Below are 13,551 nucleotides of genomic sequence, written 5' to 3'. Positions count from 1 at the left end.
GTTTAGGGTTTAAAACCCTAATGCTGATTGCATGGAAAAGCTCAGTTTATGGTGTAAAACCCTAATGCTGGCTGAATGGAAAAAAGTTCAGTTTAGGGTTTAAAACCCTAATGCTGACTAAAGGAAAAATTCAGTTTAGGGTTTAAAACCCTAATGTTGATTGCATGGAAAATCTCAGTTTATGGTTTAAAACCCTAATGCTGGCTGAATGGAAAAAAGTTCAGTTTAGGTTTAAAACCCTAAGGCTGATTAAAGGAAAAAGTTCAGTTCAGGGTTTAAAACTCTAATGCTGACTAAAGGAAAGAGTTCAGTTTAGGGTTTTAAACCCTAATGCTGACATGCATGGAAAAAGTTCAGTTTAGGGTTTAAAACCCTAAGGCTGATTAAAGGAAAAAGTTCAGTTCAGGGTTTAAAACCCTAATGCTGATTGCATGGAAAAGCTCAGTTTAGAGTTTAAAACCCTAATGCTGGCTGAATGGAAATAAGTTCAGTTTAGGGTTTAAAACCCTAATGCTGACTAAAGGAAAATTCAGTTTAGGGTTTAAAACCCTAATGCTGATTGCATGGAAAAGCTCAGTTTAGGGTTTAAAACCCTAATGCTGGCTGAATGGAAAAAAGTTCAGTTTAGGGTTTAAAACCCTAATGCTGACTGAAGGGAAAAAATTCAGTTTAGGGTTTAAAACCCTAATGCTGACTAAAGGAAAAATTCAGTTTAGGGTTTAAAACCCTAATGCTGATTGCATGGAAAAGCTCAGTTTAGGGTTTAAAACCCTAATGCTGGCTGAATGGAAAAAGTTCAGTTTAGGGTTTAAAACCCTAATGCTGACTAAAGGAAAAATTCAGTTTAGGGTTTAAAACCCTAATGCTGATTGCATGGAAAAGCTCAGTTTAGGGTTTAAAACCCTAATGCTGGCTGAATGGAAAAAAATTCAGTTTAGGGTTTAAAACCCTAATGCTGACTAAAGGAAAAATTCAGTTTAGGGTTTAAAACCCTAATGCTGATTGCATGGAAAAGCTCAGTTTAGGGTTTAAAACCCTAATGCTGGCTGAATGGAAAAAAGTTCAGTTTAAAGTTTAAAACTTTAATGCTGACTAAAGGAAAAATTCAGTTTAGGGTTTAAAACCCTAATGCTGATTGCATGGAAAAGCTTAGTTTAGGGTTTAAAACCCTAATACTGGCTGAATGGAAAAAAGTTCAGTTTAGGGTTTAAAACCCTAATGATGACTAAAGGAAAAATTCAGTTTAGGGTTTAAAACCCTAATGTTGATTGCATGGAAAAGCTCAGTTTAGGGTTTAAAACCCTAATGCTGGCTGAATGGAAAAAAGTTCAGTTTAGGGTTTAAAACCCTAATGCTGACTGAATGGAAAAAAATTCAGTTTAGGGTTTAAAACCCTAATGCTGACTAAAGGAAAAATTCAGTTTAGGGTTTAAAACCCTAATGCTGATTGCAATGGAAAAGCTCAGTTTAGGGTTTAAAACCCTAATGCTGGCTGAATGGAAAAAGTTCAGTTTAGGGTTTAAAACCCTAATGCTGACTAAAGGAAAAATTCAGTTTAGGGTTTAAAACCCTAATGCTGATTGCATGGAAAAGCTCAGTTTAGGGTTTAAAACCCTAATGCTGGCTGAATGGAAAAAGTTCAGTTTAGGGTTTAAAACCCTAATGCTGACTAAAGGAAAAATTCAGTTTAGGGTTTAAAACCCTAATGCTGATTGCACGGAAAAGCTCAGTTTAGGGTTTAAAACCCTAATGCTGGCTGAATGGAAAAAAGTTCAGTTTAGGGTTTAAAACCCTAATGCTGACTAAAGGAAAAATTCAGTTTAGGGTTTAAAACCCTAATGCTGATTGCATGGAAAAGCTCAGTTTAGGGTTTAAAACCCTAATGCTGGCTGAATGGAAAAAGTTCAGTTTAGGGTTTAAAACCCTAATGCTGACTGAATGGAAAAAATTCAGTTTAGGGTTTAAAACCCTAATGCTGACTAAAGGAAAAATTCAGTTTAGGGTTTAAAACCCTAATGCTGATTGCATGGAAAAGCTCAGTTTAGGGTTTAAAACCCTAATGCTGGCTGAATGGAAAAAAGTTCAGTTTAGGGTTTAAAACCCTAATGCTGACTAAAGGAAAAATTCAGTTTAGGGTTTAAAACCCTAATGCTGATTGCATGGAAAAGCTCAGTTTAGGGTTTAAAACCCTAATGCTGGCTGAATGGAAAAAAATTCAGTTTAGGGTTTAAAACCCTAATGCTGACTAAAGGAAAAATTCAGTTTAGGGTTTAAAACCCTAATGCTGATTGTATGGAAAAGCTCAGTTTAGGGTTTAAAACCCTAATGCTGGCTGAATGGAAAAAAGTTCAGTTTAGGGTTTAAAACCCTAATGCTGACTAAAGGAAAAATTCAGTTTAGGGTTTAAAACCCTAATGCTGATTGCATGGAAAAGCTCAGTTTAGGGTTTAAAACCCTAATGCTGGCTGAATGGAAAAAGTTCAGTTTAGGGTTTAAAACCCTAATGCTGACTAAAGGAAAAATTCAGTTTAGGGTTTAAAACCCTAATGCTGATTGCATGGAAAAGCTCAGTTTAGGGTTTAAAACCCTAATGCTGGCTGAATGGAAAAAAGTTCAGTTTAGGGTTTAAAACCCTAATGCTGACTAAAGGAAAAATTCAGTTTAGGGTTTAAAACCCTAATGCTGATTGCATGGAAAAGCTCAGTTTAGGGTTTAAAACCCTAATGCTGGCCGAATGGAAAAAAGTTCAGTTTAGGGTTTAAAACCCTAATGCTGACTAAAGGAAAAATTCAGTTTAGGGTTTAAAACCCTAATGCTGATTGCATGGAAAAGCTTAGTTTAGGGTTTAAAACCCTAATGCTGGCTGAATGGAAAAAAGTTCAGTTTAGGGTTTAAAACCCTAATGCTGACTAAAGGAAAAATTCAGTTTAGGGTTTAAAACCCTAATGCTGATTGCATGGAAAAGCTCAGTTTAGGGTTTAAAACCCTAATGCTGGCTGAATGGAAAAAAGTTCAGTTTAGGGTTTAAAACCCTAATGCTGACTAAAGGAAAAATTCAGTTTAGGGTTTAAAACCCTAATGCTGATTGCATGGAAAAGCTCAGTTTAGGGTTTAAAACCCTAATGCTGGCTGAATGGAAAAAAGTTCAGTTTAGGGTATAAAACCCTAATGCTGACTGAATGGAAAAAAATTCAGTTTAGGGTTTAAAACCCTAATGCTGACTAAAGGAAAAATTCAGTTTAGGGTTTAAAACCCTAATGCTGATTGCATGGAAAAGCTCAGTTTAGGGTTTAAAACCCTAATGCTGGCTGAATGGAAAAAGTTCAGTTTAGGGTTTAAAACCCTAATGCTGACTAAAGGAAAAATTCAGTTTAGGGTTTAAAACCCTAATGCTGATTGCATGGAAAAGCTCAGTTTAGGGTTTAAAACCCTAATGCTGGCTGAATGGAAAAAAGTTCAGTTTAGGGTTTAAAACCCTAATGCTGACTAAAGGAAAAATTCAGTTTAGGGTTTAAAACCCTAATGCTGATTGCATGGAAAAGCTCAGTTTAGGGTTTAAAACCCTAATGCTGGCTGAATGGAAAAAAGTTCAGTTTAGGGTATAAAACCCTAATGCTGACTGAATGGAAAAAATTCAGTTTAGGGTTTAAAACCCTAATGCTGACTAAAGGAAAAATTCAGTTTAGGGTTTAAAACCCTAATGCTGATTGCATGGAAAAGCTCAGTTTAGGGTTTAAAACCCTAATGCTGGCTGAATGGAAAAAGTTCAGTTTAGGGTTTAAAACCCTAATGCTGACTAAAGGAAAAATTCAGTTTAGGGTTTAAAACCCTAATGCTGACTAAAGGAAAAATTCAGTTTAGGGTTTAAAACCCTAATGCTGATTGCATGGAAAAGCTCAGTTTAGGGTTTAAAACCCTAATGCTGGCTGAATGGAAAAAAGTTCAGTTTAGGGTTTAAAACCCTAATGCTGACTGAATGGAAAAATTCAGTTTAGGGTTTAAAACCCTAATGCTGACTAAAGGAAAAATTCAGTTTAGGGTTTAAAACCCTAATGCTGATTGCATGGAAAAGCTCAGTTTAGGGTTTAAAACCCTAATGCTGGCTGAATGGAAAAAAGTTCAGTTTAGGGTTTAAAACCCTAATGCTGACTAAAGGAAAAATTCAGTTTAGGGTTTAAAACCCTAATGCTGATTGCATGGAAAAGCTCAGTTTAGGGTTTAAAACCCTAATGCTGGCTGAATGGAAAAAGTTCAGTTTAGGGTTTAAAACCCTAATGCTGACTGAATGGAAAAAATTCAGTTTAGGGTTTAAAACCCTAATGCTGACTAAAGGAAAAATTCAGTTTAGGGTTTAAAACCCTAATGCTGATTGCATGGAAAAGCTCAGTTTAGGGTTTAAAACCCTAATGCTGGCTGAATGGAAAAAAGTTCAGTTTAGGGTTTAAAACCCTAATGCTGACTAAAGGAAAAATTCAGTTTAGGGTTTAAAACCCTAATGCTGATTGCATGGAAAAGCTCAGTTTAGGGTTTAAAACCCTAATGCTGGCTGAATGGAAAAAAGTTCAGTTTAGGGTTTAAAACCCTAATGCTGGCTGAATGGAAAAAAGTTCAGTTTATGGTTTAAAACCCTAATGCTGACTAAAGGAAAAATTCAGTTTAGGGTTTAAAACCCTAATGCTGATTGCATGGAAAAGCTCAGTTTAGGGTTTAAAACCCTAATGCTGGCTGAATGGAAAAAAGTTCAGTTTAGGGTTTAAAACCCTAATGCTGACTAAAGGAAAAATTCAGTTTAGGGTTTAAAACCCTAATGCTGATTGCATGGAAAAGCTCAGTTTAGGGTTTAAAACCCTAATGCTGGCTGAATGGAAAAAAGTTCAGTTTAGGGTTTAAAACCCTAATGCTGACTAAAGGAAAAATTCAGTTTAGGGTTTAAAACCCTAATGCTGATTGCATGGAAAAGCTCAGTTTAGGGTTTAAAACCCTAATGCTGACTAAAGGAAAAATTCAGTTTAGGGTTTAAAACCCTAATGCTGATTGCATGGAAAAGCTCAGTTTAGGGTTTAAAACCCTAATGCTGGCTGAATAGAAAAAAGTTCAGTTTAGGGTTTAAAACCCTAATGCTGACTAAAGGAAAAATTCAGTTTAGGGTTTAAAACCCTAATGCTGATTGCATGGAAAAGCTCAGTTTAGGGTTTAAAACCCTAATGCTGGCTGAATGGAAAAAAGTTCAGTTTAGGGTTTAAAACCCTAATGCTGACTAAAGGAAAAATTCAGTTTAGGGTTTAAAACCCTAATGCTGATTGCATGGAAAAGCTCAGTTTAGGGTTTAAAACCCTAATGCTGGCTGAATGGAAAAAAGTTCAGTTTAGGGTTTAAAACCCTAATGCTGACTAAAGGAAAAATTCAGTTTAGGGTTTAAAACCCTAATGCTGATTGCATGGAAAAGCTCAGTTTAGGGTTTAAAACCCTAATGCTGGCTGAATGGAAAAAAGTTCAGTTTAGGGTTTAAAACCCTAATGCTGACTAAAGGAAAAATTCAGTTTAGGGTTTAAAACCCTAATGCTGATTGCATGGAAAAGCTCAGTTTAGGGTTTAAAACCCTAATGCTGGCTGAATGGAAAAAAGTTCAGTTTAGGGTTTAAAACCCTAATGCTGACTGAATGGAAAAAAGTTCAGTTTAGGGTTTAAAACCCTAATGCTGACTAAAGGAAAAATTCAGTTTAGGGTTTAAAACCCTAATGCTGATTGCATGGAAAAGCTCAGTTTAGGGTTTAAAACCCTAATGCTGGCTGAATGGAAAAAGTTCAGTTTAGGGTTTAAAACCCTAATGCTGACTGAATGGAAAAATTCAGTTTAGGGTTTAAAACCCTAATGCTGACTAAAGGAAAAATTCAGTTTAGGGTTTAAAACCCTAATGCTGATTGCATGGAAAAGCTCAGTTTAGGGTTTAAAACCCTAATGCTGGCTGAATGGAAAAAAGTTCAGTTTAGGGTTTAAAACCCTAATGCTGACTAAAGGAAAAATTCAGTTTAGGGTTTAAAACCCTAATGCTGATTGCATGGAAAAGCTCAGTTTAGGGTTTAAAACCCTAATGCTGGCTGAATGGAAAAAAGTTCAGTTTAGGGTATAAAACCCTAATGCTGACTGAATGGAAAAAATTCAGTTTAGGGTTTAAAACCCTAATGCTGACTAAAGGAAAAATTCAGTTTAGGGTTTAAAACCCTAATGCTGATTGCATGGAAAAGCTCAGTTTAGGGTTTAAAACCCTAATGCTGGCTGAATGGAAAAAAGTTCAGTTTAGGGTTTAAAACCCTAATGCTGACTAAAGGAAAAATTCAGTTTAGGGTTTAAAACCCTAATGCTGATTGCATGGAAAAGCTCAGTTTAGGGTTTAAAACCCTAATGCTGGCTGAATGGAAAAAAGTTCAGTTTAGGGTTTAAAACCCTAATGCTGGCTGAATGGAAAAAAGTTCAGTTTAGGGTTTAAAACCCTAATGCTGACTAAAGGAAAAATTCAGTTTAGGGTTTAAAACCCTAATGCTGATTGCATGGAAAAGCTCAGTTTAGGGTTTAAAACCCTAATGCTGGCTGAATGGAAAAAAGTTCAGTTTAGGGTTTAAAACCCTAATGCTGACTAAAGGAAAAATTCAGTTTAGGGTTTAAAACCCTAATGCTGATTGCATGGAAAAGCTCAGTTTAGGGTTTAAAACCCTAATGCTGGCTGAATGGAAAAAAGTTCAGTTTAGGGTTTAAAACCCTAATGCTGACTAAAGGAAAAATTCAGTTTAGGGTTTAAAACCCTAATGCTGATTGCATGGAAAAGCTCAGTTTAGGGTTTAAAACCCTAATGCTGACTAAAGGAAAAATTCAGTTTAGGGTTTAAAACCCTAATGCTGATTGCATGGAAAAGCTCAGTTTAGGGTTTAAAACCCTAATGCTGGCTGAATGGAAAAAAGTTCAGTTTAGGGTTTAAAACCCTAATGCTGACTAAAGGAAAAATTCAGTTTAGGGTTTAAAACCCTAATGCTGATTGCATGGAAAAGCTCAGTTTAGGGTTTAAAACCCTAATGCTGGCTGAATGGAAAAAAGTTCAGTTTAGGGTTTAAAACCCTAATGCTGACTAAAGGAAAAATTCAGTTTAGGGTTTAAAACCCTAATGCTGATTGCATGGAAAAGCTCAGTTTAGGGTTTAAAACCCTAATGCTGGCTGAATGGAAAAAAGTTCAGTTTAGGGTTTAAAACCCTAATGCTGACTAAAGGAAAAATTCAGTTTAGGGTTTAAAACCCTAATGCTGATTGCATGGAAAAGCTCAGTTTAGGGTTTAAAACCCTAATGCTGGCTGAATGGAAAAAAGTTCAGTTTAGGGTTTAAAACCCTAATGCTGACTAAAGGAAAAATTCAGTTTAGGGTTTAAAACCCTAATGCTGATTGCATGGAAAAGCTCAGTTTAGGGTTTAAAACCCTAATGCTGGCTGAATGGAAAAAAGTTCAGTTTAGGGTTTAAAACCCTAATGCTGACTAAAGGAAAAATTCAGTTTAGGGTTTAAAACCCTAATGCTGATTGCATGGAAAAGCTCAGTTTAGGGTTTAAAACCCTAATGCTGATTGCATGGAAAAGCTCAGTTTAGGGTTTAAAACCCTAATGCTGGCTGAATGGAAAAAAGTTCAGTTTAGGGTTTAAAACCCTAATGCTGACTAAAGGAAAAATTCAGTTTAGGGTTTAAAACCCTAATGCTGATTGCATGGAAAAGCTCAGTTTAGGGTTTAAAACCCTAATGCTGGCTGAATGGAAAAAAGTTCAGTTTAGGGTTTAAAACCCTAATGCTGACTAAAGGAAAAATTCAGTTTAGGGTTTAAAACCCTAATGCTGATTGCATGGAAAAGCTCAGTTTAGGGTTTAAAACCCTAATGCTGGCTGAATGGAAAAAGTTCAGTTTAGGGTTTAAAACCCTAATGCTGACTGAATGGAAAAAATTCAGTTTAGGGTTTAAAACCCTAATGCTGACTAAAGGAAAAATTCAGTTTAGGGTTTAAAACCCTAATGCTGATTGCATGGAAAAGCTCAGTTTAGGGTTTAAAACCCTAATGCTGGCTGAATGGAAAAAGTTCAGTTTAGGGTATAAAACCCTAATGCTGACTGAATGGAAAAAAATTCAGTTTAGGGTTTAAAACCCTAATGCTGACTAAAGGAAAAATTCAGTTTAGGGTTTAAAACCCTAATGCTGATTGCATGGAAAAGCTCAGTTTAGGGTTTAAAACCCTAATGCTGGCTGAATGGAAAAAGTTCAGTTTAGGGTTTAAAACCCTAATGCTGACTGAATGGAAAAATTCAGTTTAGGGTTTAAAACCCTAATGCTGACTAAAGGAAAAATTCAGTTTAGGGTTTAAAACCCTAATGCTGATTGCATGGAAAAGCTCAGTTTAGGGTTTAAAACCCTAATGCTGGCTGAATGGAAAAAAGTTCAGGTTAGGGTTTAAAACCCTAATGCTGACTAAAGGAAAAATTCAGTTTAGGGTTTAAAACCCTAATGCTGATTGCATGGAAAAGCTCAGTTTAGGGTTTAAAACCCTAATGCTGGCTGAATGGAAAAAAGTTCAGTTTAGGGTATAAAACCCTAATGCTGACTGAATGTGAAAAAATTCAGTTTAGGGTTTAAAACCCTAATGCTGACTAAAGGAAAAATTCAGTTTAGGGTTTAAAACCCTAATGCTGATTGCATGGAAAAGCTCAGTTTAGGGTTTAAAACCCTAATGCTGGCTGAATGGAAAAAAGTTCATTTTAGGGTTTAAAACCCTAATGCTGACTAAAGGAAAAATTCAGTTTAGGGTTTAAAACCCTAATGCTGATTGCATGGAAAAGCTCAGTTTAGGGTTTAAAACCCTAATGCTGGCTGAATGGAAAAAAGTTCAGTTTAGGGTTTAAAACCCTAATGCTGGCTGAATGGAAAAAAGTTCAGTTTATGGTTTAAAACCCTAATGCTGACTAAAGGAAAAATTTAGTTTAGGGTTTAAAACCCTAATGCTGATTGCATGGAAAAGCTCAGTTTAGGGTTTAAAACCCTAATACTGGCTGAATGGAAAAAAGTTCATTTTAGGGTTTAAAACCCTAATGCTGACTAAAGGAAAAATTCAATTTAGGGTTTAAAACCCTAATGCTGATTGCATGGAAAAGCTCAGTTTAGGGTTTAAAACCCTAATGCTGGCTGAATGGAAAAAAGTTCAGTTTAGGGTTTAAAACCCTAATGCTGACTAAAGGAAAAATTCAGTTTAGGGTTTAAAACCCTAATGCTGATTGCATGGAAAAGCTCAGTTTAGGGTTTAAAACCCTAATGCTGACTAAAGGAAAAATTCAGTTTAGGGTTTAAAACCCTAATGCTGATTGCATGGAAAAGCTCAGTTTAGGGTTTAAAACCCTAATGCTGGCTGAATAGAAAAAAGTTCAGCTTAGGGTTTAAAATCTTAATGCTGACTAAAGGAAAAATTCAGTTTAGGGTTTAAAACCCTAATGCTGATTGCATGGAAAAGCTCAGTTTAGGGTTTAAAACCCTAATGCTGGCTGAATGGAAAAAAGTTCAGTTTAGGGTTTAAAACCCTAATGCCGACTAAAGGAAAAATTCAGTTTAGGGTTTAAAACCCTAATGCTGATTGCATGGAAAAGCTTAGTTTAGGGTTTAAAACCCTAATGCTGGCTGAATGGAAAAAAATTCAGTTTAGGGTTTAAAACCCTAATGCTGACTAAAGGAAAAATTCAGTTTAGGGTTTAAAACCCTAATGCTGATTGCATGGAAAAGCTCAGTTTAGGGTTTAAAACCCTAATGCTGGCTAAATGGAAAAAAGTTCAGTTTAGGGTTTAAAACCCTAATGCTGACTAAAGGAAAAATTCAGTTTAGGGTTTAAAACCCTAATGCTGATTGCATGGAAAAGCTCAGTTTAGGGTTTAAAACCCTAATGCTGGCTGAATGGAAAAAGTTCAGTTTAGGGTTTAAAACCCTAATGCTGACTGAATGGGAAAAAAGTTCAGTTTAGGGTTTAAAACCCTAATGCTGACTAAAGGAAAAATTCAGTTTAGGGTTTAAAACCCTAATGCTGATTGCATGGAAAAGCTCAGTTTAGGGTTTAAAACCCTAATGCTGGCTGAATGGAAAAAGTTCAGTTTAGGGTTTAAAACCCTAATGCTGACTGAATGGAAAAAAGTTCAGTTTAGGGTTTAAAACCCTAATGCTGACTAAAGGAAAAATTCAGTTTAGGGTTTAAAACCCTAATGCTGATTGCATGGAAAAGCTCAGTTTAGGGTTTAAAACCCTAATGCTGGCTGAATGGAAAAAAGTTCAGGTTAGGGTTTAAAACCCTAATGCTGACTAAAGGAAAAATTCAGTTTAGGGTTTAAAACCCTAATGCTGATTGCATGGAAAAGCTCAGTTTAGGGTTTAAAACCCTAATGCTGGCTGAATGGAAAAAAGTTCAGTTTAGGGTATAAAACCCTAATGCTGACTGAATGGGAAAAAATTCAGTTTAGGGTTTAAAACCCTAATGCTGACTAAAGGAAAAATTCAGTTTAGGGTTTAAAACCCTAATGCTGATTGCATGGAAAAGCTCAGTTTAGGGTTTAAAACCCTAATGCTGGCTGAATGGAAAAAAGTTCATTTTAGGGTTTAAAACCCTAATGCTGACTAAAGGAAAAATTCAGTTTAGGGTTTAAAACCCTAATGCTGATTGCATGGAAAAGCTCAGTTTAGGGTTTAAAACCCTAATGCTGGCTGAATGGAAAAAAAGTTCAGTTTAGGGTTTAAAACCCTAATGCTGGCTGAATGGAAAAAAGTTCAGTTTATGGTTTAAAACCCTAATGCTGACTAAAGGAAAAATTCAGTTTAGGGTTTAAAACCCTAATGCTGATTGCATGGAAAAGCTCAGTTTAGGGTTTAAAACCCTAATACTGGCTGAATGGAAAAAAGTTCATTTTAGGGTTTAAAACCCTAATGCTGACTAAAGGAAAAATTCAATTTAGGGTTTAAAACCCTAATGCTGATTGCATGGAAAAGCTCAGTTTAGGGTTTAAAACCCTAATGCTGGCTGAATGGAAAAAAATTCAGTTTAGGGTTTAAAACCCTAATGCTGACTAAAGGAAAAATTCAGTTTAGGGTTTAAAACCCTAATGCTGATTGCATGGAAAAGCTCAGTTTAGGGTTTAAAACCCTAATGCTGACTAAAGGAAAAATTCAGTTTAGGGTTTAAAACCCTAATGCTGATTGCATGGAAAAGCTCAGTTTAGGGTTTAAAACCCTAATGCTGGCTGAATAGAAAAAAGTTCAGCTTAGGGTTTAAAATCTTAATGCTGACTAAAGGAAAAATTCAGTTTAGGGTTTAAAACCCTAATGCTGATTGCATGGAAAAGCTCAGTTTAGGGTTTAAAACCCTAATGCTGGCTGAATGGAAAAAAGTTCAGTTTAGGGTTTAAAACCCTAATGCCGACTAAAGGAAAAATTCAGTTTAGGGTTTAAAACCCTAATGCTGATTGCATGGAAAAGCTTAGTTTAGGGTTTAAAACCCTAATGCTGGCTGAATGGAAAAAAATTCAGTTTAGGGTTTAAAACCCTAATGCTGACTAAAGGAAAAATTCAGTTTAGGGTTTAAAACCCTAATGCTGATTGCATGGAAAAGCTCAGTTTAGGGTTTAAAACCCTAATGCTGGCTAAATGGAAAAAAGTTCAGTTTAGGATTTAAAACCCTAATGATGACTAAAGGAAAAAATCAGTTTAGGGTTTAAAACCCTAATGTTGATTGCATGGAAAAGCTCAGTTTAGGGTTTAAAACCCTAATGCTGGCTGAATGGAAAAAATTTCAATTTAGGGTTTAAAACCCTAATGCTGACTAAAGGAAAAATTCAGTTTAGGGTTTAAAACCCTAATGCTGATTGCATGGAAAAGCTCAGTTTAGGGTTTAAAACCCTAATGCTGGCTGAATGGAAAAAAGTTCAGTTTAGGGTTTAAAACCCTAATGCTGACTAAAGGAAAAATTCAGTTTAGGGTTTAAAACCCTAATGCTGATTGCATGGAAAAGCTCAGTTTAGGGTTTAAAACCCTAATGTTGGCTGAATGGAAAAAAATTCAGTTTAGGGTTTAAAACCCTAATGCTGACTAAAGGAAAAAATCAGTTTAGGGTTTAAAACCCTAATGCTGATTGCATGGAAAAGCTCAGTTTATGGTGTAAAACCCTAATGCTGGCTGAATGGAAAAAAGTTCAGTTTAGGGTTTAAAACCCTAATGCTGACTAAAGGAAAAATTCAGTTTAGGGTTTAAAACCCTAATGTTGATTGCATGGAAAATCTCAGTTTATGGTTTAAAACCCTAATGCTGGCTGAATGGAAAAAAGTTCAGTTTAGGTTTAAAACCCTAAGGCTGATTAAAGGAAAAAGTTCAGTTCAGGGTTTAAAACTCTAATGCTGACTAAAGGAAAGAGTTCAGTTTAGGGTTTAAAACCCTAATGCTGACATGCATGGAAAAAGTTCAGTTTAGGGTTTAAAACCCTAAGGCTGATTAAAGGAAAAAGTTCAGTTCAGGGTTTAAAACCCTAATGCTGATTGCATGGAAAAGCTCAGTTTAGAGTTTAAAACCCTAATGCTGGCTGAATGGAAATAAGTTCAGTTTAGGGTTTAAAACCCTAATGCTGACTAAAGGAAAAATTCAGTTTAGGGTTTAAAACCCTAATGCTGATTGCATGGAAAAGCTCAGTTTAGGGTTTAAAACCCTAATGCTGGCTGAATGGAAAAAAGTTCAGTTTAGGGTTTAAAACCCTAATGCTGACTGAATGGAAAAAAATTCAGTTTAGGGTTTAAAACCCTAATGCTGACTAAAGGAAAAATTCAGTTTAGGGTTTAAAACCCAAATGCTGATTGCATGGAAAAGCTCAGTTTAGGGTTTAAAACCCTAATGCTGGCTGAATGGAAAAAAGTTCAGTTTAGGGTTTAAAACCCTAATGCTGACTAAAGGAAAAATTCAGTTTAGGGTTTAAAACCCTAATGCTGATTGCATGGAAAAGCTCAGTTTAGGGTTTAAAACCCTAATGCTGGCTGAATGGAAAAAAATTCAGTTTAGGGTTTAAAACCCTAATGCTGACTAAAGGAAAAATTCAGTTTAGGGTTTAAAACCCTAATGCTGATTGCATGGAAAAGCTCAGTTTAGGGTTTAAAACCCTAATGCTGGCTGAATGGAAAAAAGTTCAGTTTAAAGTTTAAAACTTTAATGCTGACTAAAGGAAAAATTCAGTTTAGGGTTTAAAACCCTAATGCTGATTGCATGGAAAAGCTTAGTTTAGGGTTTAAAACCCTAATACTGGCTGAATGGAAAAAAGTTCAGTTTAGGGTTTAAAACCCTAATGATGACTAAAGGAAAAATTCAGTTTAGGGTTTAAAACCCTAATGTTGATTGCATGGAAAAGCTCAGTTTAGGGTTTAAAACCCTAATGCTGGCTGAATGGAAAAAAGTTCAGTTTAGGGTATAATACCCTAATGCTGACTGAATGGAAAAAAATTCAGTTTAGGGTTTAAAACCCTA

Source organism: Nicotiana tabacum, chromosome 20 (genome assembly GCF_000715075.1).
Source record: "Nicotiana tabacum cultivar K326 chromosome 20, ASM71507v2, whole genome shotgun sequence".
NCBI classification, from domain to species: domain Eukaryota; kingdom Viridiplantae; phylum Streptophyta; class Magnoliopsida; order Solanales; family Solanaceae; genus Nicotiana; species Nicotiana tabacum.
This window is presented reverse-complemented; position numbering follows the sequence as displayed.